The sequence below is a fragment of the Pogona vitticeps genome, chromosome 3, assembly GCF_051106095.1.
Source record: "Pogona vitticeps strain Pit_001003342236 chromosome 3, PviZW2.1, whole genome shotgun sequence".
Lineage (NCBI taxonomy): Eukaryota > Metazoa > Chordata > Lepidosauria > Squamata > Agamidae > Pogona > Pogona vitticeps.
Window position 1 is genome coordinate 192,038,466 of NC_135785.1, and position 26,306 is coordinate 192,064,771.

At 39.9% G+C, this 26,306-nt stretch overlaps 1 long non-coding RNA gene across 1 annotated transcript in view; it reads left to right on the forward strand.

Moving 5' to 3' along the window:
• LOC110077673 (uncharacterized) overlaps positions 1–26,306 on the forward strand; it is an 88,036-nt gene continuing 61,730 nt past the window's right edge. The window contains exon 1 of the long non-coding RNA XR_013543576.1: positions 1–121. This is a non-coding gene — a long non-coding RNA (uncharacterized LOC110077673). The remainder of the gene's footprint in view (positions 122–26,306) is intronic.

The window sequence follows — 26,306 nt, forward strand, 5'->3', positions numbered from 1 at the left end:
TTTGGCTTCACTGATTAATGCATCATCTTGCAATTCAGTTGAGGCAGGTGAAGGTGTGTGTGTGTGTCTGTCTGTGTGTACTGTTAGAGGCATGTCGCTCTGCAAATGAAGAGTGTTTATGGTGAGTATCTTACAGGAATTGTTATGTTTTCACCTGAAAAGAGAGAAAGGAAGAAATTGTCGTGAGTATTTTCTGGGTCAAATGCTCTTCTTTAAAGGAGTTTGGGTCGGTCTTCAAAGGTACTTTGGAGTCCAGCGTCTCTGAGGATCAGTGGTTTCTCTTTAGCTTTTAAAAGCTCCCACGCCTTTTATGCCGGAAACTTAGAACTTGTAGAGAAGATTTAAAATTCCAGATGGGATAACAGAATTTAAAGTTAGTAAACTGTTTCATAGTCTTTCTTAAAAATCGCTCCCCCCTCCTCCCGGTTCTTTTACTTCTTTTTTTAGGGTGAAGGATTTCCTTAGAATGTGAGGGGAGGAACATTTTTGGACTTCGTATCTCAGTCAGATTAGTTTGTTTGTTTCCCTACTTTTCCCTCAGTGAAAGGACCCAAGGTGGCTTACAGTGCCTTTCACATAGACTGTATCACAATTAAAAATACTGTACAGTAAATTACTGCCATATATTCCATATTGCTTGTCAGGGAGAGATCTTATTCCAAATTGCTGCTCAGGGAGTGGTTTTAAGTGGGGGGGATTGTCTTTTTTATCTCTCTAAATGAGTTTCTGAGTTGTTTTGAAAGGAAGTTATCTAGTACTTTTTTAAAAAAAAATGATGACAATCTGTAATTGTTCCAGCTTCTCTCAGAATGAGTTCTACCCGTCTTCAGTTTTCAGCTACATTTATATCAGCATTTTATGGAATAGCATTTTATGGTGGCGTTTGGCTACGTAAGAACCAATACTTGGAAAAAAAGAGATTTCTATTAGTTCGTATGATAATACTGTTTGGCCTAGATTTATTAGAGAATCGTAAGCATGAACATTGGACCTTTTCTGCTCTGCATTTTAGGAACTTCTGAGAATTATGCAGTGCCATACTCAAAATACTGCACTTGTTGGTTTAACATGATAGTACTGTAGAAACTACAATCAAATTTGTGGAATAGTTGAACCAGGCCCTTTTTTGGCTAATCCTTTGATTTGGAGATTGTTAGCATTATTCAACACAAATTTCAAAATAATAAACTAGTTTTGGTTTCAATACAGCTTCCCCATGTTAAAATACTTCACCTGAGTAAGAGTGAGAAAGAGCACATTTATTTATCAATGCATGGCTGTGTATATGTTTGTTATATTGTTGAAACCTGAAGAGCAATTCAGTAAAAAAAAGGGGGGGGCATAAATACAGTTTTACTAGCATTTTTTAAAAAGGGGCTCATTTGTTGCAAAGTAGGAAATGGAAGTGTTGGTCTTATCTCATCCCATGCTTATGGCTGTGTTTAGGACTTGACTGTTCCTTCTTACCCCCTTAGCCCCCCCAAATCAAACCAATGCCACTTGCTAGAGGAAGAAGGGGTCCTAATTCACAGGCTGTGGTTTAGACTCATCAGTTAAGCATTGTTTGTGAAAGGTCAGGTGAAAGATCACATCAGTTGAAACACTAGGGTCTACTATCAATGGCATACATATGTCTCAGTCTGTTGCCCAGCTAACCTCTACAAAATGTGTTTGGCTTCACTTTTGCAAACAAAATACAGTCTTAGTGACAATTATTTCCTGGTAATAGAGAGTATGGTATGCGAGGGTTCAGCTTTTTCTCCCCACTAACAAATACATCAGACATTTGTTCTTGTTCCAATCCATGAATCTTTACTTCAGAACCATTCAACACATTATTTACAGCTCCAAACAATTCAATTTTCAGTGGGAAGAGAAAGGAGTTTATGACTTGAACTCCAGAAACGTCCAACTTCTCCATGTCCTGAGGTTTTTCCCATTTGGGGTTCAGTGTCTCGTAGGGGTCCCCTGATAATGGCATGTACAGTAGAGGCAATTTGTCATCTCCCCACCACTCTCTTCCTCTGATTGTCTTTCTGTGGATGTGGTTCCCCACCACATTGTGGGTAAAAGCTCCCTCAGAGGTGTTTGGTTCTTCATAGAGACCGCTCTCTCCTCTCTATTTGTGCTCACTCGTCCCTTATCCTTCTTCTCCATTCTCTGCTCTTGCATTCCCTACAGTAAGAAGATTTTCTGGTGGACAATATTTCCTCTGCTTTGCTGTTCCTCTTGGTAATACCAGCTTTTCCAGGGATTCTCTAACCAGATCCATTTCCATTCCTCTGGTAATACTAGCCTTTCTTTCTACTCTTCTAGCTTCTGTCTCCATGGCTTCTCTGTTCTTCTTCCCTTTCTGTTCATTTCCTCCTTCATTTATATCATCCCCCTCTATTTCTTTCCCCTCCTTCTCCTGGTCCAAATTTCCCACCTTTTTCTCCTGTTCCTTATCCAATGGTGTTTTTGTCTGTGTCCTTTTTCTTTTTCTACAGGCCTGATGTCTGAGTTTCCCTTTGCTTTCCATGGTAGCGGGGATGGCACTCAAGTGGAAGTTGCTGCTTTTCCAACCTCTTTATCACATGGTGTTTTTTTTTAACTAAAAAGTCTTCTGTCTTTATCATTTGGTGTTACTAATTCCAGAAGCTTTTGGAAAACTTCTTTGATGAAAAAAAGGCCCTTGAGATTAAACTAGATGAGCAGTCTAGGAAACAAAATTTAAAAACAGTGTTCCAGAAACATCTAAGATTTCATCTTTTGTTTGTTAGCTGAAGGTTTCACAGAAGATGTTTTGTGACAAAATTTCTGGTGGAAATGCTGGAAAAATCAAAACTTTATCTCAGAAGTCTGTTTTTGTAATATAGTGCAGCATGAATAATTGCACAAGTGATTAACTTCACACTCTTCCCCCATCTGAGACAAGAATCAAACATAGAATTCTAAACGTTTGTGTTTGAAGAGGATGGCAGTTGATTTAGATATATAACACTAGAAGAAGATGTAACAAAGTATCTGTCTATTAAATCAGATATGCAAATACCAATTTTTCATTTTTTAATGACCATTTCAGTTTACTTATAAAAAAACTGCCTAGAACCTAGGGAACTTAATTTGCAAATACATTTTTTTAAAAAAAGATGACAGTGAGGAACGTTTCCTGAAAATACAATTTCATCATTTGTCAGTCTTAAGTTAAATCTTCTAAATACAGCTACTGTAAAAAGGAATAAATGCTGTAAAGTTTTCTTGCTGCACCCTGCTTCAGGTGTTCCTATGGCCTGTTTTTAAGAGTACACTTAATTAAAGCAAACATGAGACAGTGCAAAATAGTTCTGAATGGCAAATATGCTATGATTGGTATCCTATGAAACAGAAGGGCAATTACACAAGCATCAACCTGCTTCAGCAGTCTTTAGGTCATGCAGCCATTTTGTCAGTGCTAGTGTTGTTGACCAGGCAATTGATCAGATAATCAAAGACAAATCAGATGTGTAGTCATGAGATATACTGAAGGGGAGTGGGTACTTCTGTGGTGGTCCTTCTGCTCTGCATTTAGGTAATAAGATATTGAGTGAAGATGCTATAAAAGCAATGCAGAAGAGAGAGAAGCTGAAGTACTACCAGTTGCTTAACTCTACTCATTCTATATCTGAAAAATTCTCTGAACCTTTCCCAGGCACTATTTATCTAGGGTTATTTATTTATTTATTTATTTATTTATTTATTTATTTATTTATTTATTTATTTATTTATTTATTTATTTATTTATTTATTTATTTATTTATTTATTTATTTATTTTATACCCCGCCTATCTAGTCATTTCGACCACTGAGAAGACTGCCTTGCTAAGCCAACTTGAGAAGAAAAATATGTATGTTATATTTATGCAGCTCTTCTTTAGGATGCACATCTTAACATGATGAGGGGATCTGAGTCTGTCAGGAAGGCTGTGAGCAACATTGTTAGGATGCTGGATTCAGTTATGGGTTTAGATTCCTAGCAGAAGTGAATGGTCAAAGTGGAGACACCAGACTAAGAAGTAGCCATTCTTTTCTGGAGGTAGTGATTGCAAAAGAAAGTTCATGATTCCACTAGTGATGAGAGCAGAGAAAGTCTAGAAGGGCAGTTACTGGGCAGCAGCAGTAGTGGAAGATGACACTGGCAGAGGATCATTAATATGTAATAGCTGTGATATTCAAGGTGATTCTTGTTGATACTATGCGGAAGATGGCAAAGGTGAACTACTGCTGAATATTTATATTTTGGAAATCCTGTGATTAAAAAAACAAAATTAAAAAAAAGAGATAATGCTGGCAGGTGTAACTCCCAGGTGAAAAAACACTCATTCGGATTATGGAGAAGAGCTAAGGATAAGTACAAGTAGCACTGTTCTTAAAGAAGCAGGTGGACTAAAGCTGGAAGGGCATATATAAACAGATGCAAAAAGAAGCTATGTGATAAATCTAATTGGAGCTCGGAATGTGTGAAGGTAATCAGGGTAAGCTCAGAATTGTCAAACAAGGAATGGAATGTATCACAGTACTTGGTATGGATGAACTAAAGCAAACTTGCATCGGATGTTTTCAGTCAGATAATTACAAAGTACTGTATCATCAACATATTTTATTTATTTATTTATTTATTTATTTGATTTTTACTCCACCCCTCTAGACCATGTCTACTCGGGGCGGCTAACTTAGTCATAACTTAGTCAACTATATATGCAATGGAAAAAGAAACTGAAATTTTTATGTCAGTGTCCAGTGAGAAACTGATCATACACTAAACAGGTGTACTGATAATTATGAGTGATTGAAATGCAAAAGTAAGAAATAAAACAGAACTAAATATTATTGGGCAACCTTGGTCTAGGAACGAGAAAGGAAGCAGGAGAGCAACTCATAGAAATCTGTGAAGCCCTTCTTCAAGCAGATGAACAGATGGTTGTACACATGGACATTGCTAGATGGCCAATGTAGAAATCAAATAGGTTATATAGTGAGAAACAGAAGACGGAGAAGCTCTGTTTTCTGTGCAAAAACAAGACTGGGAACAGATTGTGGTTCATGCCATGAACTGTTAAAATCAAAAATCAATGCAAAGCTGGAGAAGAACAGTATATTATTATTATTATTATTATTATTATTATTATTATTATTATTATTATTATTATTATTATTATTATTATTATTATTATTATTATTATTATTATTATTATTATTAATTCTGAAGAATTTAAGGATCATGAAAGAATGGATTTGCATTACTAGCCCCAGTTGATAGAAGAACTGTCAACAGAAGCAGAAGAACTTTCAACTGAAACCAGACATATAGTCATGGAAGAATGCAGAAAGAATATTCTTTTAGTCAAAAGAAAAGTCCATGATTGTTAAAATCGTTAAGGACAGATAAAAAGCAAAAGTAGAAGATGACAGAAATAGGGTCAGGATCATAAATGCCACTTTTCAGCAACACACACTTCAGAACAAAGAAAACTATTATAATAATCATTGCAAAGAAATGAGAGAGAACAAAAGAGATCCTTCAAGAAGATTCAAAAAATCAAAGGAAAATTTAAACCTGCAATTAGGATGCTAAAAAATCCATAGGAAATATCCTATCTTATCCGATATGGAACAGATAAAAAGAGAATAGAAACATTATACTGAAGAACTGTGCAGAAGAGGTAAAAGTATGGCCTTCAAAGACAAATCATATGTGTAGTCATAGGTTGTCTTTCACAATCTGTTCAATTCATGTGCAGAGCATATTATACAGAAATATGGATAAAATTCAGTTGAATGAGGAATGAAAATTGGTTGAAGAAAGAAATAATTTAAAATATACAAGTGGCACAGTGTTACTAGCAGAAAGCAACAGAAGTTGAAACAGCTACTGAGTGATGTCAAAGAAGAAAATGCAAAATTAGGATTGTACTTGGATAGTAAAAGTTGGCTGGATAGCTCAGTGGTTTAGATAGCTGGTTGTGGAGCCAGAAGTTGAAAGTTTGAGTCCCCACTGTGCTTCCTGGGAGAAGAGCCAGCCTATGTGGCCTTGAGCAAGCTGCGCAGTCCCAGGACGCCCCCAGAAGAAGGGAATGGTAAACCATTTTTGAGTATTCTCTACTTAGAAAAGCCTGAAAAAGGATCACTATAAGTCAAAATTGACTTGAGGGATCATCATCATCTTTATGATCATCATTATTGGATGTTAAAAAGACAAGTATAACGACTACAGGAGAATTCCGTAATTTTAATGTTGATAATTTTTAAAAAAATCAGAATTATTAATTTTCTATATCTTGGTTTAGTTATCAATCCAAATTGAGACTATAGCTAAAAAAATCAGGAGAAATCTGAAACTCTGAATGGCATCTATTGAAGACTTAGAAGAAATCATGAAGTGAAAATATGCATCACTGGAGAGCAAAGCCACAATCATCCATACTGGGGAATGCTCAGTTACTACGTATGGATGTGGAAGCTGGATAGTGAGGAAAGCTGGCTTGGGGGAGGGAAGGATTTATTTGAAATGTGCTGTTCGAAAAGTTTTGGGGCTACCACAGATTACCAAAAAAAGACAAATTGGTTCTCAGTCCAATCAAACCTGATATTGACTAAACTGAGGCTATTCTATTTTGTACATAGCATGAGAAGATAAGACTGGCTAGAAAAGATAGTAATGCTAGGAAAAATGGGAGACAGTAAAAAAAAAAAGGAACTGAACATAGCTTTTAGTTTGCAAGATTTGAACAGGGCAGTTATTGACAGAACATTTTGGAAGACATTAATTTATAAAGTTGTTGAATGTGGGAAGCAGTCTGACAGCACATAATATCAAATACACTTAGGTGTGTATTTAAATGAAAAAAGCAAGAAAAAGACTTTATTTGTCTGTCCATCTGTCTGTCCTATTTATAGGCTAATTTCTTCCTGATAAGGGGACTTAAGACAGTTCACAGTATTACCTGTTGAAAGCTCAGACTTTAAAAATATGTACAAAAAACCAAGATTATTAAACTGTAATTGTGAACTCACATACCTGGTTGTAAATCCTCTTGAACTAGATGGGATTTACTTGTGGATGGTCATGTATATTATTCCAGTGTTAAAGATCTGAATAAAGACTAGCGGCATTAAGTGTGTTTATCCGAAGACATCATGAAGGCAGGTCCTCTTGGCTGTTGCAGTTACTTCCCCTAGATGTTGCATAAATATCTGTATTAAAATCTCTGTAACAATGAGAACTCATGCATAATTTTCCTGGGCAAATATGATATAGTAAGACTATTGCCTTTCAACTGATATTAGACACTAAGCAGTAATCCCTTTACTCTTAGGGAAGAAACAAATATTTCTGCATTAACGGTAAAGCATAGCATGTAAGCAAGTAAGCTCTTGCCAGAGGAAGTAGAATACAAGGTGAATTAACTGAAATTAAATTGTGTCTAAAATTACCATGCATCCTTTCCTATAGGAGATGCAAACTGTGCTTTTATCACTAGCATCAGCATTTCATGTTAGTGACAGAACAATGAAGTTATAGGTTGGGTCTTTGGAAGAGCAAAACCATCATTTAATTGAATGTAATTTCTGCTCAAGAGTATTAGGAACAGAATCAGAAATCAGGCAAGCTGGAACACAGAAGTAAGCTAGTTCTCTTCTCTTGCACATTTGCCAGACTCATCTAACCCTATTGCTTTATAAACAACACTTGCCACTGTAGTTACCAGCCTCTTTCTGGCAAGACACCTATGCCTTTAATAGCTACTCATGCAGCGGATATTTAGCTCAGGTATCTTTTACTGGTGTTTTATAAATATACGCCATCCAAAAATGACCAAATTAAGGAAGAGTAAAAAGAAAACATTTTTAAAAACTGGAAAAGACCCAATCAAGAAAACAACAGAAAAAAATGATAATTTTATAAAGAGGTAAGTCGGGTTGGTGGGCAGCAGTCACATCACTGTGAGAATGCAACAAATGCTTGGTTTCCCTAAACTGTTTCTTGATCTTGATAGGCTTGATAGCTTTGATGAGAAAGCTTGGGTTGAAAATAATCCTTGCTGAATGCAAGGTCAGTGAATAGCAAATCAGCAGTTGGCTAGGATTTGATCTTAGATAAGCATGCCAGCTTGGCCTGGCTGGATGAAACTGGCTGGTGGTGTCTCCCAGTTTCTGCTTACCCAAGTTTCTTTGTGCAATGTGTTAAGATCTAGGGGATGGGAAGGTAGAGCTCCTATGGCACAATATGCTTCTTTCCCCAAAAGGCTGCCTTTGGTCTGGCAAATTTGGGGCAATACATTCAACATTGCCAGAAATAGAATTTGAAACAAAGGCTTCTGGCTTGACTTTGCAGCCCTGAGTTTGAAACTGGCATATACATCTAGTCATGATTTCTGGAATTCTTGATTTTTTACTGCATCATCCACAAATAAGTATTGCCTTGCCTGATGAAAGCCCATATGGGCTGAGAGCTAGTTAGTATTAGTGCTTTTTAGTGTTCTAATAGAGATAGATATCACCCGCTCCTTTCCTTTGGATTGTATAGAAGAACAACAAAGCTCCCCGCTCCCCTCCCGTTTTTTGTATCGCTGGGAATGACTTTCTCTTAAGCAGTTGATGAAGGGTTATATCCTTACTCTGATGGCATGAATGACTTCTGCATCCTGTAAATTGGCTTCCTCCCCCACCTCTATTAGAACAAGTTTATTATACTATGCTGGGAAAGGAGAGTGATTGGATTTTATACTTCAGCGTGCTAAGGTATTGGGTCATTTCTGGTATTGAGCCAGGAATTGACATTGTTGTCATGCAGATGTGCCTTCCTAAATTTGTATGACTCTTCTTCTGATTGATTTTGTTTTTTTTATGCCTGAGAGAGATTAGTAGAAGAAATGACCACAAATAGTTAAGAAAAAGTGGCACCCGTCACCTCCAAATCTGCTTTTTTAAAGAATTCAGTATATATTTATCCAAACCTTACTGTGTAATGAGTTATTGATTTTTACCTCTGGCCAATCTGTTATACACATGCACACCCACCCACAAACTCAAACTAAAGGACGGGCCTATTCAGTGAACATTCCAGGTTCAGAGCAATTACACAGCTGTTCTTTAATACTGAAAATTATCTCTATTGTGTCTGGGCTCTTAATGGCTGCAAAAGTAACAAATGTGAATAGTTTGAAGGAAGGCGACATGATGAACAACATTCATTTTAGAGAGAGCTGTGCATGTAATACAAACACGAGCTGAAATTCAGCACTGAAGAGGAGGACAGCACAGAGGCCTAAGTGCAATCAGTGCAGCTATGAGCACCCTCCTTCCAACTGTTCAATCAGCAGTTTGCAATTGCTGTGTCCTTGCCTGGGCTCTGCAAAAACCAGGAGGAAGCACCTGCAAGACATCACTGTGTAACATGGTGTAGAGTCTGAGAATGTATTTTTTCATGAAAGGTTTAGCACACATTTGAGTGCTTGATTTTTTATTTTCTTTTTACAGTAACTAAATGAAGAACAGATGAAAGAGATTAATTCTGTATTACTTTTGGCTGTTTAAAGAATATGATTAGAACACTAAGTATTATGGGTAGAAATAATGATCCAACTCAAACATATTTTTGTTAACCAGTGGATATTGTCTGTTTGGATTTTCAGAAGGCGTTTGACACGGGCCCTCACCAAAGGCTGCTGAGAAAACTCCACAGTCAGGGCGTAAGAGGGCAAGTCCTCTTATGGACTGAGAATTGTTTGAGTACCAGGGAACAGAGAGTAGGTGTCAATGAGCAATTTTCACAACGGAGAGAGGTGAAAAGCGGTGTGCCCCAGGGATCTGTCCTGGGACCATTGCTTTTCAACCTGTTCATAAATGACCTGGAGACAGGGATATGCAGTGAGGTGGCCAAGTTTGCAGATGACACGAAACTTTTCTGGGTGGTGAAGACCAGAAGGGATTGTGAAGAGTTCCAGAAGGATCTTTCCAAACTGGGAGAATGGGCGGCAAAATGGCAAATGTGTTTCAGTATAGGAAAATATAAAATAATGCACATTGGGGCAAAAAATCAAAACTTTATCAGTTAATGGGTTCTGAGCTGATGGATCAGAAACGTGATCTTGGTGTGCTGGTGGACATCCTGATGAAAGTGTCAACCCAGTGAGGAAGGCCAATTCCATGCCATATATTAAAAGGGGGATTGAAAATAAAACAGCCAACATTCTAATGCCATTGTACAAGATGCTGGTAAGGCTGCACCTGGAGTATTGCATAAAGTTCTGGTTGCCATACCTCAAAAAAGACATAGTGGAACTGGATAAAGCACAGAAAAGAGTGACTAAAATGATGACTGGGCTAGGGCACCTCCCTTATGAGGAAAGACTACAGTGTTTGATGCTCTTTAGTCTAGAGAAAAGGTGCCTGAGGGGGGACATGATTGAGATATATAAAATTATGCAGTGGATGGGTAAGGTGGCTAGAGGGAAGCTCTTTTCCCTCTCACACAGTGCTAGAATTAGGGGACATCCACACCACTTGAGTGTTAGGAGAGTGAGAACAGACAAAAGAAAATCTTTCTTTACCCAGTGTGTTGTTAGTCTGTGGAACTCCTTGCTACAAGATGTGATGATGGCATCTGGCTTAAATGTATTTAAAAAGGGACTGGACAGATTTCTGGAGGAAAAGTACATAGCAGGTTACAAGCCATGATGGGGATGTACAATATCCAGGCTTAGAAGGAAGGTACTTCTAAATGCCAGATGCAGTGGAGGGGTATCAGGAGACAGGTATCTGATTGTCTCATGTGCTCTCAGAGGCATCTGGTGGGGCCACTGTGAGATACAGGGAGCTGGACTAGATGGGCCCTTGGCCTGATCCAGCAGAGCACTTCTTATGGTTCAAGCTGCCATCTTTCCCTTCCATTTGCGCTATAGAGCTCCTGTGCTTTTAGTGGCTGCCTTATAGGTAGAAATATAGTGAGTGAAACCTTTCCTAGTGTGTACTGAAGGGCTTGAAAAACAGAAAGGAACTTGGGAGTACAATGCTTAGGAGATATACTAAAGATTATGTCTTGTTGAACTAGGTAAGACTCTGGTCTTGCTACTGAAATGTGTGCTATTAGAATGCACTGATTTAAGCATAATAGCAATACATGAATAAATAAAAAGGTGAAAACAAGGGGAAACACATTTATCTGCTGAAGGGAGGGTTTTGATAAAGTTCTTCAGAAAAAAATCAAATCAAAAATAAAGAAGACAAAAACAATGTGGCACCTAAAAGACTGTTATATTTTATTTAATATGGAAAGCTCACATTAAAATACAGCAGGGGCCACAACATTTTTGTCTTCTTTATTTTTGTTTTTGTTCTGCTTTTTATCTAATATTCTTGCACAAACTAACTCAGCTACCACTTTAAAAATTACAACTAAAATTCTTGTTGCTGCTTTTTTTTTCTTACTCCAGGGACAACATTTCAAGTTAAATAAAATAGGAATTGTTGCTAGTCACCATTGCTTTTTAATCAGATACGGTACCTTATACTGGTTGTGATATTTTCACCTAGGAGATGTACCTCTATGGACAATCTTAGAGGTGTGCATGCTTTGCTGGATATGAAACATTACCACCGGTGTGATTCCTTATTAAGTGCCCAGGCGATTCCTCTGTCCAATGAAGCAGACTTGCAAAACTGTAATCCTTAAAAAAATAAACCCTGAAGCCAGCTGCTTATGACAAGGGCTGAAGGTTGGATTTAGCCTCCAGTGTTCATTTTTTATTTATTTATTTATTTATTTAATTTATACCCCGCCTATCTGGTCATCAGCAGCTGCTTGCTGAGATTTTGGATTTTTCTGAACAAACTTTTAGCATAGGTCTAACTGTTCTCAATTCTCTTGAATCACGGCCACCATGTTCCCTATATTTTTTTTCCTACTATGCGTCTTAACAGCCTAACACAGAGACATTATTAAATAGATGAAGCCTTCTCTTTCCCTTATTTCATTACTATAAGTCACTTTGGTAAATGTCTGGTAGATCTGTATTTTCCTGTAAACTTGTTTTCTTAGTAATTTGATTGTTCACCCTGCTGAAATTGCTTTGGGGTATTAGCACAGATGAAGCTGTCTTGGCTGGCTGTGAAATATGCTATGCTAGAGTTGTTAATCCTTGCTAATGTACTCGTTTTAAAGGTGCACCATGAATACAATTCTAAGCATTTCAAAAGGAGTGGAGTACTCAGTAATATCCAGCTTTATTGGTGCATCAGTAGTATTAATCTGTCCTGTCTGATAAACTTTATATTGGAGACAAGTTCTTTGACTTGCATAATGTTACAGAATAAAATATTAAAGACACAAATGTAATTAGATTTAATTAGTACCATATTCTTCGTTCCATAGGAGCAAAGAGCTTAATCCAGCATCCTGTTTACTACAGTGTCAACTCGATCTCTTTGAGAACCTTATCAGCAGGACAAGATAGCATTGTTCAGTCACTCTTCCCCACAAATGGGTGTAGCATGTGGGATGGATAATAGTCAATGAATTTTTAAAATAAAATTGGTTTAAATTGTGATTTAAATAAAAAAATTGATGTTTTAAAATAAAAAAGCAAGTCCCTCTTTGTCAGCCTAACCTACCTCACCAAGTTTTTTGTTAAAAGAAAGAGGTGGGGGAAGAACCATGTACACTACCTGATGCTTTGAGGAAGGCAGGGAGGTATACATAATGGCAGAAATCCAGTGGTAAATCATAACTCCTGTACCCTCCTTGAATCCACCGAACGTACAAAAGACTGAATCCCCACTGATTCACTGGGCCTCGTCAAGTTGCAGTTTACTACAGTGGTGCCTCCACTTATGACCACAATCTGTTCCAGAAGATGGACGTAACCGGAAATGGTCGTAGGTTGCAGCACCATTTCCCATAGGAATGCACTGAAATGCAATTAATCTGTTCCAGCCAAAGGGAAAAAATCACACACAAAAATCACTGCAAGACTCATTGGAAACGTGATTAATCCCTTCCGGCCGAAGGGGGGGGGAGAAAAGCAATCAAGCATGCAAGACCCATTAGAAATGCACAGAAAACGAATGGAGCAGATCGGAAATGCGCAGAGAACAAAGGGGGCAGGTCGGAAATGCAAATAAAACAAAGGAAAAGCAATGGAAGCATTCAGGACCCATCTGAAATGGGGGGGAGCCAAAAAGCAACCAAACCCCCCAAGACCCATTCGAAATGGGGGGAAAACCAACAAATAAACTAACCCCCCAAGACCCATCACAGCACAGAAACATAACCCCCAGCTCAAAACCACGCTGCAAAAACACCCAGAACAGGCTTTAAAAAGCAGAAAACAGCACCTTACCTTACTAGACAGCCCGAAGTCTCCCTGCAAACACACACACACTCTCTCAGAAGCAGAAGGAGGCAGTCCCAAGCCTCCCCTGATGACACACACTCTCTAACTGCTGGGGTGAAAGAGGTACAAAGATGCAGCCTCGTCACCACCTACAGTTAGCAATTTGAATTTCCCGCCTTTTTCCCCTGCCTTTTTCTGTTCGTAAGTGGAAGCTCTTGTCACAAGTAGAAGCAAAATTTTGCGGCCGGAGCTGGTTGTAACTCGAAACGGTCATAAGTAGGGATATCCGTAAGTCAGTGCACCACTGTATCGGATTTCAGTCAATATATTTAGATTAAATTAATTATTTATTTATAATGTTTAAACAGAAGAGGACACTCCTATGCTGGAAAAAGCAGTTTCAAGAGTAAATAGCTGCTTCTTGAGAAGTTAAGTTTCAACATCAAAATAGCAGGGAATAATCCTAAGTGTGAGATTCAAGCATGCTGTTTGAATAATATCAGGCTTTCTGAATCAAGAAACATGAGTAACACATCAGATGCAGTGAACACTCTATCTTCCTCATTCTTGATGAACTTTTGCAGTGTGTGTAAATAATGAGTTCTAAAGACATTGTAATACATAAAGTACAGTGATAATCTGCTGACCACTCATAGAACATTCTTGCAATGGTGAAATGATTAGCACGCCTTGCATGACTGAAAACAAAACATCTCTGTCCCTCATAGGAGACAGATGTGAACCTGGTGATGAATCAGCATTTGAGGTGTTTGTGTTGGAACATAGCTGTGGAGTTCTTTTGTTTATAATGTCAAAAGTGATAGAGCATCCTGTGAAGTTGAAGAGTCTCATCTCTGGTTTTTGAAGATTTCCAACACTGATTTCCACTGATTCTTTTATGTACAGACCAACTTATATTTCCTGTGTAGAATATAGTAGGGCATTATTAGCAAACAACAAACTAGAGTATGAACTCCATGCATTATGAATTATGGGTGTTTTTATTTGCTTAATGTTAATAGATTCTTGATAAGTCATTAAGAGTGCCCCCTAAATAAATATGGGGATATTGTTTTTGTATTTTAAGCATAGCTGACAGACTGGTTTAAATTGGCAGTGGCAGATTACTGTTGATTAAAGAGTTTCTCTTTCAACCTTGGGGCTTCTACAACTTGCACACAGTGAAATGGATGCCCTGTAAGTTGTTCAAGGCTCAGGATCAAAGTGGGAGCTTTTAATTACAGCAATCTCAGTCCTACTGGTAATGTCATCTCCCTTACGTCAGCATAGTTTTTAGCATGATTTTGGCCATTTAATTTTAAATTGTATTTTAGCTACTATGAGAAGAACCATTACGTTGATCACCATAGTGCCTTGTCAATTTTGGTTCTCTCTAGATTGATATCTTATGATCTGCCCCTTTTCTGTTCCCTCTGTTTACACAAAAATTAGGGCTGCTTTATGGGCTGACCTTGTGCCCCACATCTTGCTCTGATCCTGGACCTTTTCAGTATTTGATATCATGAGTATTTGTGTACATGCACTGTGACTTATGTAAATTGGTCCTTAAAACTAAGGGAATCTAATAAATGTCAGGAGGCATCACATTAGATGCATCTGATTTGCTTATATTGTGAGGTACATGACTTTGGAGAAAGGTAACATAAGATGAAAGGCAACATATATTGAAATAAGTATGATAATACGTATTGGAAGCAGAGACACAACCATCTTTGACAAGATAATTACTATTCGAACAGGCTTCATGTTTGATGATTTGCGAACTTGATTACCATAGCAGACAACTGCAGTATCAGAGTTGTCACCTTAGTGAGAAAGAATCAATGAATATTTAATGTCCCAGACCCTGCAATGACAAAAATATTCTCTAGCCCTTCAAGGTCAGAATCAAGATTTTGAGAAGTATCACCATCATATAGTGGCTCAGTATTGCTATTCTACCTCAAACAAGCTTTGTTAATGCAATCTTTATATTGTTCATATCATTTTGAGGTAATAGGATGCAAATATAAATGGAAAAATTAAATGACCAACAGCTTTGCAAAAAAATGTCCCCGTAAAAAGTTGTTTTTGAATTGGCTTTCCTAACGCATCTCAAAATATATAACTTCTAATAAGTATGAAACCACCAAAATTAGCTGCCTGATCAAATTGGAATAGCTTCTAGAAGGCTTTAATAAAACTCAGTATTCTTCCCCTTTCCTGTCTCCTGGAGATGCAAGTGTTCATCCCACTTCAGAGTGAGCTTGAAAAGTTCCAGATCTGATAGTAAACTCTGCCTTTCATCTCTGTAGTGCCATGCTTTTCAGTGGATTCATGTTCTTCCTTCTATGCAGCTGTACTTTGGAGAGAGAAATATGTAAGAGGCCACTGTTAAGTAAACACTAACAAGATTAGTTTCCAAAGAACCAGTCATGTTGCTTTGTTTCTGCATACTGACAAAATTTTAAAAGGGGGAGGGACAAAAAAAGAGGGCAAAGGGTGGGGTTTAATGCAGTTTAAAAACTAATAGATTTGTTTCAATGTGATTTTTCATTGATCAAAATTCAATTTCTCAGACTTCTAGAGTGTGCCATCTATTTTAATACGTATCCCTACGATGTTGAAAATCATGATTAGGTGATGATACAGACTATAGACAGAGGGCCAATTAGCACAGGAATACTGTTTGGGATATTATTTAAAATAGCAGTCCGTCTATTAATTTTATGATCTGATAAACCCTTTTGCTTTTACCTTTATACAAGACTAGAGTCAAAATCTCTTTATATATTTTAAAGCAGGGTTTTGCAACCTCCAGATGTCTGGGAATTGCACATACCTATCTCTCTGGACTTTGGAGAGCTATACCACTCCACAACCCCCTTTTTTACATTTAGAAATTGCTGTAGTTTTTTTAGACTAAAATATCCTCTAATACCTCCCATTTGACCAAACTCCGGGAGGCAGTGGAAGACAGGAGGGTCTGGTACGCTCTGGTCCATGGGTCATGAAGAGTCGGATACGACTTAACAACTAAACAAGAACAAAATACCTCCCAGTTGCCAGTTTTAAGAGTTTTTTAAAACTTTGGCTTCCTGTACACAGACCACACATGCCTATACCCATTTTTCTATTTAAGAATTCTAATTGTATTACAGTGCTATAGTTTTGGGGTAGTAACAATAAAACCTAAAAGCCATAGTCTCAGCCAGCCTTCAACACAAATAATGACAGTAATGAAAGGAGAAACACTAGATGACGTAGATAAACAGTATAGTGTTTATTTGTATGACTACAGGAGATGTAAGATTGTTCCTAGTTTCTTAATTGGTGTTTCCCTGTATATACAGTGGTGCCTCGCAAGACGGGCACTCGGTTTAATGATGAATCCGCATTACGATGAGGTTTTGCAATTGCAAAATGGCGTTTTGAATGGGGGAATTTCACTGCACGATGATTGGTTCCCTGTTTCAGGAACCGATTTTCGCTTCCCAATGATCAAAACAGCTGATCATCGGGTTTTCAAAATGGCTGCCTGGTGCTCAAAATGGCTCCCTGCTGTGTTTAGGAGCCATTTTTCGCTGCACAGGCACCCGAAAATGGCGGCCCCTATGGAGGAATTTCGCTGGACGATGAGTTCTTAGCCGATTGGAACACATTAACCAGGTTTTAATGTGTTTCAATGGCTTTTTTATTTTCGCTTTACAACATTTTCGTTCTACAGCGATTTTTACTGTTTTAAACTGCCATCTTGATTGTTGCTCTTTTACTATGTTTATTGAGCTACTATAGAATGTCTTTGAAACTTTTTAATTTAAAGGCAGTACAGAGATGTAAGTGTATGATAAAAATTATTTTATTTATTTATTTATTTATTTATTTATTTATTTATTTATTTGACTTATATCCCACCCATCTGATAAGTCTATACCACTCTGAGCGGCTAACAGCAACATATATACAATTATAATAACATAAATCGAAAATATTAATTAACAAAACATAACATAAATCATAAATAATAGATAGATAAGGAAAGTCAGATGAATTAAATTAGATTAGATGCTGGCAGGAGGGAAGGCCTTAACATAGAGCCATGTTTTTAGTTGAGTTTTAAATGTACCCAGGGTAGGGGCCACGCGAATCTCAGGAGGGAGATTGTTCCAAAGGCGAGGAGCCACCGCCGAGAAGGCCCGGTTTCGCGTCTTCTCCCTCCGGGCCTCCCTCGGCGTCAGGCCCCTCAGCCTCACCTCCTGGCTCGCACGGGTGGTCCGGGTAGAACTTGGTGGGTGAAGGCGTTCCGCCAAATATCGAGGTCCCAAACCGTTTAGGGCCTTATATGTGAGCATTAAAACTTTGAAGTCGATACGGAAACGAATGGGCAGCCAATGCAGTCTAGCCAGGATAGGAGAAATGTGATGGTATTTTCTCCCTCCAGTGAGGAGTCTGGCTGCTGCATTCTGCACCATCTGAAGTTTCCGTATTAACCTCAAAGGTAGCCCCACGTAGAGCGCGTTGCAGTGATCTAATCTTGAGATTATGAGCGCATGCACTAAGGTGGTGAGCGCCCCCGTGTCGAGATAGGGCCGCAGCCTGGCAATCTGCCAAAGGTGGAAAAAGGCGGAGCGGACCACCGACGCCACCTGTGTTTCCATGGTAAACGACGGGTCCAGGTGTATGCCCAAGCTGCGGACCCCACTCGCCGGAGCCAGGGTCGCCCCCCCAAACGAAAGAGAGCCGACCAAGCCACCAACCACGGGGGCCCCCAGCCTCAGGACTTCCCTCTTGTGCGGGTTGAGCCTCAGGCCATTCACCTGCATCCATTCCAGTACGGTCCCCAGGCAGCGCTGAAGGGACAGGATGGCATCACCTGCAGTTGGTAAAAAGGAAATGTAGAGCTGGGTGTCATCAGCATACTGGTGACACGATGCTCCACACCCCCTGATGATCCCAGCTAGCGGTCTCATGTAGATGTTAAATAGCATTGGGGAGATAATCGACCCCTGTGGAACCCCACAGTTGGAGTTCCACGGGGCCAAGACACTCTCCCCAAGCTGAACTCTCTGGGGTCGGTCCTCCAAGAAGGAACGGAGCCAGGCTAACGCCAGGCCACCGATTCCCAGCTCGGAGAGCCTCCCCAGGAGGATACCGTGGTCGACGGTATCAAAGGCCGCCGAAATATCGAGGAGGACCAACAGAGACGTTTTGCCCCTGTCGGCCTCCCTCAGCAGGTCATCATACAGGGTGACCAATGCCGTCTCTGTACCGTGACGCGGCCTGAAGCCCGACTGGAATGGATCCAGGGCATCTGTTTCATCCAGGAGAGCCTGAAGCTGGTCTGCCACCACCCTCTCCACCACTTTGCTCATGAAAGAAATATTGGCGACGGGCCTATAATTGCCAATTTCGTCCACCGCCAAAGTAGGTTTCTTTCGTATGGGCCTAATGAGTGTCTCCTTGAGGGCAGGCGGAAACCTGCCCTCAAGGAAAGACCCATTTATTATTGCTGTGGCCCATTCAGTTGTTTTCGGCCTGGCTGCTTTGATTAGCCAGGCCGGGCAAGGGTCCAAGGAGGAGGTGGTGGCTCGACAGCGATCAAGCACCCTGGCCACAGAGTCAGGCGTTACCGGCTGAAAAGAGTCAAAAATAACCGGGCAAGACGGAGCGCTGGACATCTCAGCTCGATTCACTGCATTCAAAAAAGGAGAGAGCTCCCGGCGGATGGCCTCCACTTTAGATTTAAAAAATGCTGCAAATTGGTCCAGTGAAAAACTAGGGGGAGGCCCATCTCCCGGACCAACTCCGGATAGGTCGCGCACTATACGGAAGAGCTCCGCCTGCTGGCTGGACGCTTCGCTTATCCGGTTAGCGAAGTATGATCTACATGCAGCCTTCACCTTATTCAGGTAAAGGTTAGTTGCGACCTTGACAGCTATCCAGTTGTTATCCGTCGGATTCTTCCTCCATCTACGCTCTAGCCTTCTCCTTATTCGCTTCATCGCCCGGAGCTCCTGATTGAACCAGGGCGCCGGATGAGTTCTGCGCCGGAGAGGGCATTTGGGCGCGATCGTGTCTACTGCCCTGGTGGCAGCGGTGGACCAGCTGTCCACCAGGACGTCGACAGGAGCGCTAGCCAGGTCAGCCGTAATCCCTCTCATGGCATCCTGGAAACCAATCGGATCCAGTAGTCTTCGAGGGCGGGCCATAAAAATAGGCCCCTGCTCCCTGCGGAGGGGGAGGGCCACTGTGAGGTTACATTTAATCAGGTGGTGATCTGACCATGACAAGGGGACTGACACCAGGTCCGTCACCATCAGACCACTCTCGCCCCAATTGGAGGAAAAGACCAGGTCCAGAGTATGACCACCCACGTGGGTGGGGCCGTTGACATGCTGGGACATGTTCAAGGAAGCCATGGTTTCCAGGAACTCAAAAGCTGGCCCGGTAACCTCTGCCTCCGCATGCACGTTGAAATCACCCAAGGCCAGAAGCCTAGGGGAACCCAACAGTGCCGCGGAGACAAAGTCGGCCAGCTCCGGAAGGGAAGTGGCTGGGCCGCAGGGGGCACGGTAGCCCAGCAAAATCCCAATTCCATCCCTGGCCCCTATCGACACGTGGAGCGCCTCTACACCCGGCCTCACCACCGAGGAGCGCCTGGTAACCTCCAAGCTGGATTTATAAACAATGGCTACTCCCCCTCCCCGTCCTTCCAGTCTACCCTGGTGCTGGACATCATAACCGGGCGGGCAGATGAGGGCCGGGGGGGACCACCCTCCCCATTGAGCCACGTCTCGGTTATGCATGCCAGGTCTGCATCCTCCTCCAGGATAAGATCTTGAATCAACTGGGGCTTATTGGATACAGACCTGGCATTCAACAGCACCAGGGTTAGAGTGGAAGGCTGGCTGCACTGGTTACCTCGATATTGAGGGTTGGTCACAGCCTCAGAACAGTGAACAGCCTTCAGACATCTGTTCACTGTTCTACTAACACGAGCAGGGACTGTGCCTACGCCATATCGCCCTCTACCCATGACCACCGGGATGTTAAAAGGCCCCTCACTGGGCAAGCAGGCCTCCCACTCCATGCCAGACAGCAGAAAAAAGGAAGGAGGGAAGAAAAAATAAGAAACAAACACTAAAAAATATAGAACTTAACAAATAAACATAATACGTTGTAATACAAAATTATAAACATAATACAAAGTAAATTAATTTAAATTAAATAATATATTAAAAAACATAATAAAACATAATAAATAAACATATAAAACATAAACATAATAAAACATAAATAGTAAAAGTGTTACCCCCCCCCCAATCTAGATCAAGTCCATCCTCTACCACCTCGCAGCCTTGTCCTTTGAATTTTACTGGTCTTGATGTGTTTAATAATGCTAGTAATTTTTCAAAGGCTGTTTGGAGTGATGTTAAGTCCAAAGAAAATGCCACAGTCATTCAAGCATTGGGCTTTCCTTATTGTTCCTTGTGCAGTGTACAGTATCCTGAACAGTATGGGGTGATGTCTTATTTTATCTCAGCTGTCCAGTGGTGCATTGTTTGAAGAGAAGTTTTCTATCTGCTAAGGAAAGATGGGTTTTCCAGGGGTTTTGTTTGCAGCAGAGCTGTTGTCTGTCTGTGATTGGTATTTTAACATTGAGATCTAAATCCATCATTCATCACACAGAAATGCTTAACAAAGCATCCTTTTACAGGTTTGGCTAGCTACTGTTGAAAACAGGATGCTGGGTATAAGTGTATATTTCTTTCATGTAAGAACAACAGTCTTGTGCCACTTTGAAGACTTAACAAGTTTTATTTGGCATAAGTGAACTGCAGCCCACTACTTCAGAAGCACAATCTGCATATCAGTAATGGGCTTCGTCCATGAAAACGTTTGCCAAATAAAGCCTGTTAGCACATATTGTGACACAGACTTTTTGTTGCTTTAATAGTCTAGCACAGTAGAACCTTTATTTTAGGTGCAGACTGGTGGTTCCCAACCTTGGGTTCCCATGTGCTCTTGGACTAAAACTCCCAGACACCATCACCACTAGCTGTGTTGCCAGAATTTCTGGGAGCTGTAGTCCAAGAACATCTGGGGACCCAGTGTTGGGAATAACTGCTCTAGACAATGTCCAGCTTATGTTCAACTGCAATTGGATATTTCATGCCTTCCACTTTGAAAATATATTGGGCGATGGTATTGATTGCCCTTAGAGCACAAGTGCCAATTTGCCTATTACTGGTTATAGTCATGAGGGAGCTTGGAGGGCTGCTGTATTGCATTTCGGCTTTGTTTTTCTGGTACACCCCAGCATGCATTACGGAGACACTGTGCTACAACACATTTAAAATAGAATCCTCTTACCCTGAGTGTGCAATGCTAGTCTCTCCTGGTGTGAGAGGAAGTCCCATTCAAATCAATGGGGTGATTTCCATCTTGAGCACTGACAAGCAGAAGTGAAGAGAGATCCCTGTCATGGCATGTCACCCCAACTGTGCTAAATAGGATATTTGCCATAGTTTTACCCCAGCACATAGTTTTGTGTGTGTTTGTAAAAGATATACATGTTGTGCGTTAGAATGACATCATATCTTTCTGGAGTCTCCTTCTCCTTACAGTCATTTACTATTTTTGGAACTAAAGTCAAAGCTGGGTAGTTCTTTGATCTGACACCAAGGTCTTCCTAGCTTTTAATGTCATAATAGACACCAGGATGTTCTGACATCAGACAGAGAATCTAATTGGGAGAAAAATGTGGTCTCTGTTTCTTTCTCTGTGTCAAATCTGAGAAGTAATCTGTTACCCCTGGAAACCAAAAGCTTTTGCCAGGAGGCTGAAACACTGTAAAGATAAAGTCAACAAACACTCTGGGGAAAATGTGTGCAGTGCAGTCACGTAGCAAATTCAGAAATAACTAACGTGACCTCTTTTGTACCATTAAAATAGCTTTGTAGAAAATACATGTCATGTGTAAAAAAAAAAAAAAGGTCTCCCAACAGTCTTGATATATTAATAGCATTTTCTTATGTGGTCTATTTAAGTAGTATGACATGTGATCCTTTCTCATTTACCGATGGCAGTTAATTTCAATCTGCATTGAAACCTGAAATAGTCATCAAAGAATACTTTTCTGTACTTTTATATATCTTGATATTATTATCATTGGTGCTCTGGTACCCATGGCAACAGCCATTAAGATAGGATTTTCTGGGAGAAAGAGAGTGCTGTTTATGTCTAGCATTTATCCAGCTGTGTAACTTAAGATTCTGTTTTACAGAGTCTGAAGATCAATCCTTACCTCTGTCATGAAGTATAGTTACTCTGTTTCCCCGAAAATAAGACCTAACCTGAAAATAAGCCCTAGTATGACTTTTCAGGATGCTCATAATATAAGCCCTGACCCAAAATTAAGCCCCAGTAAAGTGAAACCCCACCCTCCACCATTGTGCAGCAACCAGAAGACGAGGACAGGACTGTATTTGAATAAATGTAGATTGTTGTATATGACAAAAGCATCCCCTGAAAATAAGCCCTACTGCATTTTTGGAGCAAAAATTAATATAAGACCCTGTCTTACTTTCGGGGAAACACGGTAGCATCTACCGAGAGGTACAAGATAAGATTTATAACTTTGGTCGCTGACAAACAAATGCAAGACTTAAGTAATGCTATTTAAGTATAGCATTTTTGTTTTGTTTTGTTCTTTTGAACCTGCTGTCTTATACAGTGGTGCCTCTCTTAACGAGCGCACCATTTAACGACGAATCCGCATAGCGATTTATGTTTTTAGATGACTAATGCGATCGCATTGTGATGTTCTGAATCTTCGCATTGCGATGTTTTTTTAAACAGCTGATCGGCGGTTCCAAAATGGCCGCTGGATGCCCAAAATGGCTGCCGCATGTGTTTTTGCGCCCTGCCCTTGCTTACCAAGGGCGCGAAAATGGCGGCGCTATGGAGGAACATCGCTGAACGGTGAGTTTGGGAGCCATAGGAACACATTAAACAAAGTTTAATGCGTTCTTATGGCTTTTTCCATTCCGTTTAGCAATGTTTCTGCATAGCGACGATTAATCCGGAACGGATTAACGTCGCTATGCGGGGCACCACTGTACTTGCTTTTGTTTACAGTACTTATGTATAACCTAGCTTCTTCAACTGTATGGCCACCAAGGACATAATAATACAGCAGTGGCAGGGAGAATATTAATTGTAGTCCAGGCAGGTAATGTACACCAGCGACTTTTTAAAAAAAAGTTTTTTTTAAAAAAAAATTACATCACTTTTTTAAAAAAAATGTTAAAATCAGTTTTTTAAAAATTGGATGATTGTTTAAATTTGAAATATATTTATGGCTCAAACAACAGTATGGAATAAAAAGTATAAACTCTGGTTTTAAAAGTTTTGTATATAGGATCCCATAGTTCCTGGAGTACATGCTCAAGTTTATGATATTCCATAAGCTTCTGTATGGACTGTCTAGGTTAATCTTTCTATATTCTTACAATTCAGTCTAGTACATGCCATAAGAGAATTTTACACTTCTCAAACCAAGTTTGTTTAGCCACAGATTAACTGCAATGTAGGTAGATGAGAAATAATGAACTTTATCAGTTCTAATTTTTGACTCTAAGAGAAATTGTTCCTGGAGCTGCTACTACCTTGCCTCAATATATTACAAGGTTCTTGCAAGCCCTATCAAAATAGCCAGCTTTGCTTTCTGTAGTTTTCATTTGTGATACTTATTTCTTATTCCTCATGTGTTATCCCTGTGCAGCCTTGTATAGACAGAGGTAAACTTTTAACTCCCTTGGTAAAAATTTGAATTTTCAGACTCTGGAAGTATCAGGGTATAGATTATTGGAGGTGAGGCAACCAGAGCAAAGAGCAATATATGTACTAAGCTTATTACAAACTAGAATATATTTTTATACGTATGTTTAAAAAAAATCACAAATAGAGTTTTTCTGTGGAGTGATTTACATAATCAAATTCATTTAGATTAAATCCTCTTTGTTGGAATCGGTTAGTAAACTGCAGGTTGGATGAAAATATTGTGATTGTTATTGCTTCAGTCCTTCCTCTGTTGTCAAATTTTTCACAGTGTGTTGCTTTGAAGCACATTTTGAAAAAGCGGATTTTGAATTTTTAAAAACATCTTGGGCTGAGTATGATTGTCTCAACTAAAGGAGACACTTTGGCTGAAATCCATAAGTCACAACTTGAGCAGGGCCACTGAGTCAGTGGAACTGGTGGAAGAGTTGACTCATCAAATCTCCGCTGATTCAGTGGGCCTACTTGAATTATGACTTACTATTGGATTTTGATCAATGAATTTTTAAGTCGAGAGAACATTGCAAGTGAATATCAGGAAGAATTTCCTGATCATAAGAGCTGTTCAGTGGTAGGACTGACTACTTTGGAGCTAGTAGACTCTATTTTGTTGGGCATTTTAAAGCATAGGTTTGTGAGAGATGCTTTAGATGTGGCTTTTCTGCACTGTCAGGGTTCGATTTGTTTACCCTTTTAAACTGTTGGCCCACCTCTCTTAGCTTTTTTTTCCTGCCCAGGCATTCCAGTGGAAAAAACTGAGAAGAGGGCTAGTTTGTTCACACTCAGCTTCTATTTGACCATTTGTCTTTCTTTCTTTGTATCAGAGCATGGTACAATTTAAAACTCCAGGCATATATGAAATATATAAGTAAAATTAGAACAAATTAAAATATTGATAATTAAACTATTTTTGACCATAAGTGGGCTACTTCAGTAGTGTTATTTTGGACATTTGCTAGATCTTCTTTTGTACATGTGGTAGGGCATAATTTGCATGCACAAAAGTGCTGTGTTGATTGAATTTCTCCACAGTTACAGAACATTTATCCTGTATCCAAGTAGCTTCATTTTACTTGATTATTCTTTCATCTTCCTGCTTCACTTCAAAGACTTCTGACTTCTGACTTCCAGATGATCCAGCTAGAGTCTTGCCTGGTGGGACTCATCCATTCAGCAAGGTGTGTTGTTTTTGTTTTCCTTGGGTTTAGCTTGGCCTCTTTTGGTTTAATATTTAGAATTTGATTTGCAGAAATCTTGTCCTCACTCTTGCCATTGTCCAGGGGAGTTGTGTCCATGAAATGGATGGATTTGGTGCTGTACAGTGGTGCCCTGCTTGACGACGATAATCTGTTCCAACAGAATTGTTGTAGAGTGAAATCGTAGTCAAGCAAAAGTGAAAAAACCCTTTAGAATGCATTAAAAACCGTTTAATGCGTTCTAATAGGGGAAATACCTCATTGTCCAGCGAAGATCCTCCATAGGGCGGCCATTTTATGATCCCTATATAGCGAGCAATCAGTCCTGAAAACAGCAGGGAGCATTTTGCACAGCAGGCGGCCATTTTGAAAACCCAACGATCAGCTGTTTTTGATCGGCGTAATGCGAAAAACCGGTTCCTGAAGCAGGGAGCCAATCGTCGTCAAACGAAAATCAACCATAGAATCATCGTTTTGCGATTGCAGTAGTGATCGCAAAAACATCATCATCAAGCAATTTCGTTGTATAACGAGGTAATTGGTAGCACCTCTCAAGGGGCAATGCCAGCCAAACAATAGACTTTTCTATTGGGAGTAGGTTTCAGACAGCCAGGAATGATCCTGCACAATTCATTAAGGGCTACAATCACTTGTTTGGCATGTAATGATTTATACCATACAGCACTAGCACATTCTGCTAGTGGGCAGCACAGGGACAAGACTCTTGTTCTTATTATTTATGGGTGTGCGCCCCAGTATGGCCCAAACAATTCCTGAGTATATTATTTCTGGCAGCACCTTTCTGTTTGGTATTTAGACAAGGTCTTTTGTAGGTCAGGATTCAATCCAAAATGACTCCCAAATACTTTGAGGGTAGGGATTGTTCCAAAATCTTGCCTTCCGAACTAATTTGGGG